The sequence below is a fragment of the Salvia hispanica genome, chromosome 6 (genome assembly GCF_029641045.1).
Source record: "Salvia hispanica isolate PSC_SH4W2 chromosome 6, Shi_PSC_v1, whole genome shotgun sequence".
NCBI classification, from domain to species: domain Eukaryota; kingdom Viridiplantae; phylum Streptophyta; class Magnoliopsida; order Lamiales; family Lamiaceae; genus Salvia; species Salvia hispanica.
The window spans coordinates 20,129,207-20,132,570 of NC_142697.1; the positions used below are offsets into that span (position 1 = coordinate 20,129,207).

At 36.1% G+C, this 3,364-nt stretch overlaps 1 pseudogene; it reads left to right on the forward strand.

Annotated features, from left to right (window-relative positions):
- Positions 1–1,137: 1,137 nt before the first annotated feature.
- LOC148923333 (uncharacterized) lies at positions 1,138–2,619 on the forward strand (annotated as a pseudogene).
- Positions 2,620–3,364: the final 745 nt, after the last annotated feature.

The window sequence follows — 3,364 nt, forward strand, 5'->3', positions numbered from 1 at the left end:
AAATAAAGGAAAACAATGATACTAATATCAATTGAGAGACATGATTATTATATTAATAAAATATTGCATATTAAATTCATAAAACATTAAAATCATCTTATTTAATTTATTAACGTAATTATAAAATTACTGTAAGATTAAATACCAATTGAATAATTTATTAGAAAAAGACTTAAACACAACAAGATGGAACATGATAATACTATTAGAACAATATACATTTGTTTACATCAAATTTGGAAAATATATGCAAAATGTGGGTCAATTTTGCGTTCCACGTGTCAAAAAAGTATTGGTGTATTGGTGGGGCATACCATCTCATATTGATATCATGGTATGCCTAAATTAGGTAATATTATCTCATCTTAAGAGGGGTATTTCTTTTTTCCTTCTAGACTAAAACTTGCATTCCATAACTATACTGGACATTTTTTAAAATCCGATTTTGGGAGAGACGCATTAAGGTCATGCGTCTCCTTTTAATGAAACACACGAGCATCATGCGTCTTAGGGTAAGACGCATAGAGCTCATGCATCTTTTAATTTTTATTTTATTTTATTTAAAGACGCATGACAGTCATGCGTCTTAGGGTAAGACGCATAAGCGTCATGCGTCTCTTCTTCGAACTTAAAACAGAAGCAAGGCAAAGGCAGAAGCTCAGTTCAGCTTGAGAGAAAGAAAGAAAAGGAGCAGGCGATTTGTTGGGCGATTTCCGGTGATTCTAGCCGATTTTCGGCCATTTCCTCTTATCTTTCGGTAAGTTTTATTCGTTGTCTATTGCATAACATTAGGGTTTCTAATGCCAAAGTTGTCAAATTTACTAAATTAGGGTTTATAGAAAAAAATGGTCTCTAATTGTTGTTATTTTGTACTCCCTCCGTCCCAAGGTATTAGACCAACTTTCCTTTTTGGGATGTCCCAACATATTAGACTCATTTCTTTTTTTAGCAAAAAGCATTTATCTTATTTTATTCTCCACCTACTTTTTTCTCTCTTCTCTTCCCTACTTTTTTCCTCTCTCATACTTTACTCTCTCCACTTTAACTATTTAAATATCAATTCCTTAAATCATGTGCCCAAAAGAAGTGAGTCTAATACTCCGGGACGGAGGGAGTATATTGTTTTATGCAGAAATGATGCCAGTATTTGTGAGTTTGTATTGGGGTGGCAGAATAGTTCAACTTCCTCAAGTGGGTATTGGTTATGATCCACCTCGTGCGAGAGGCTCCATCGTGTTGAATTCGTGTGTTTCATTCTCTGAATTAGTGCAATGATATGTGCTAAGATAAGAATAGATATGAATCAACATTCCATTGAAATATCATGGAGGCATTATCTCTTTGGTACCGATATGAGTTACATATGTACTGGGGTTGACAGTGATGAAAGTGTGATGTTTATGTTCAATGAGGCTCAAAATTCTACTCGTCATATTGAATTATTTCTGGAGTATTCACCTTTATGAAATTTAGAAATCCCACCAATTGTTGATTACGGTGTTGGATCATCTACGAGGGTTGAATATATGAGCTTTGATTGTGGTATGAATGAGCAAGCAGATGTTGCTGATGCTACTGATGTTGGAATGAATAATCAAGTGAATGTTCAAGATAATGTTGATGTTGATGTTGTATGAAGAGACCTTGATCCACCATTGTCGTCATCATCATCTGACACTATTTTAAGTGATGATTCTCAAGCTGATGTTTCCAGTAATATATAAACCCGTCGTGCAAGGTGAGCAACCACTTCCAGAATACGTTCACAGTGGGTTGAAATATTTTCGCAGATTACCGAGTGGTCCTTCTGGGGTACCTGATGTTGGTAATAAATACAACACTATGTACTGGGATGAGGAACATCCGTATCGGATTACTGCGGGAACAAAATTTGATAGCAAGCTGCATGTGAAGAGTGCTATCACTTTGTGGAGTTTGAGGCAACATCGACAATTTAGGGTGGTGGAGAGAAAATTAAGAAGGTGGCATGCCGTATGCAAATATCCAGCAGAGAGGACAGAAGATGGGGTAGCTATTATCAGCGAGACCGACGCTGAAAAAGCGAATGAATGTTCGTGGGAAATTTCCGTGATACAACGGGCCCATGATGATATGTGGGAAATTAGGAAGTGGGTGGAATGCCATAGTTGTGAAGGCCATCGTAATGATAGAGGACATGCTAACTTTTCATCATCAATGATTGCTTTGTGTATTCACCATCAATTGCTAAAAAATGCTGAGTACAAAGCCGCAGCCATAAGAAATTTTGTTCATGACAAATTTCATGTGGTAATCAGTTATAAGAAGGCATGGTATGCACGGAGAAGGGCTATAGAGATTGTATTTAGTGGGTGGGAGGAGTCATTTAGACAGTTGTCAAGCTACATGCTTGAACTGCAATCAAGGAATCCAGGCAAAATTGTTGAGTGGAAGCACAATGAGTTGTTGAGCCAGGAACATAATAAAGTCTTCTATTACGTTTTCTGGGCACTTGGGCCTGCTATACATGCTTTCCAAGAGTGTCAACCAGTTTTAACAATAGACGGGACTCACCTTCGAGGAAGATTTAAAGGTAAGTTGTGTCACACCCCAACCCTTATGACTTATGAACTTACTTAAATAAATTCAAGATGTTAAAAGAAATAATCCACACGTCAAATACAAAAACACATATATTTTATAAGCTCAAAAATCAAACATATATCAAGTACATATTTAAAAACATTCTAAACAGTAGTGGAACCCTCTCACCACTCTTTATACAATATATTTATCTATATGCAAAAATGATGAGGAGGAGAAGGTTGCCAAAATGCGTCAGCCGTCGACCCTGATAACATGTGAAGTTCCTATGACTCACGTCAACCAAAAATATTCACTGATATCTTATTTCTGAAAAATATTAGTGGTTTATATGAGCCACAACTCAGTGTATATAAACCTTACATTTAATTCTACAGTCCAACAATCAAACATATTCTTTAGAAACAATTTCATGTACATATGCATATGCCACTCTGTTCAGTTTATTATTCTGTGATAGTTCAAGCTTGGTATCTGCCCGGGATTTCCAATATGCCAATATGATTTGACCCGAAGGTCCTACTGTGATTGACCCGAAGGTCCCAATATGATTGACCCAAAGGTCCAATATGTCCACTGTGATTTCAGATCCAGGACAAGACTATCACAGATCCTTTTTAATCAAATGATTCATGTAATTCCAATACCATATGCAAAACATATCTATTGCACCAATCACATATCCATATCATATTCCACTACATAATTCCAATATAATATACTATTAACATATTTATTGCACCAAGCATATATCTCCATCATCACCACTAAACACATATCA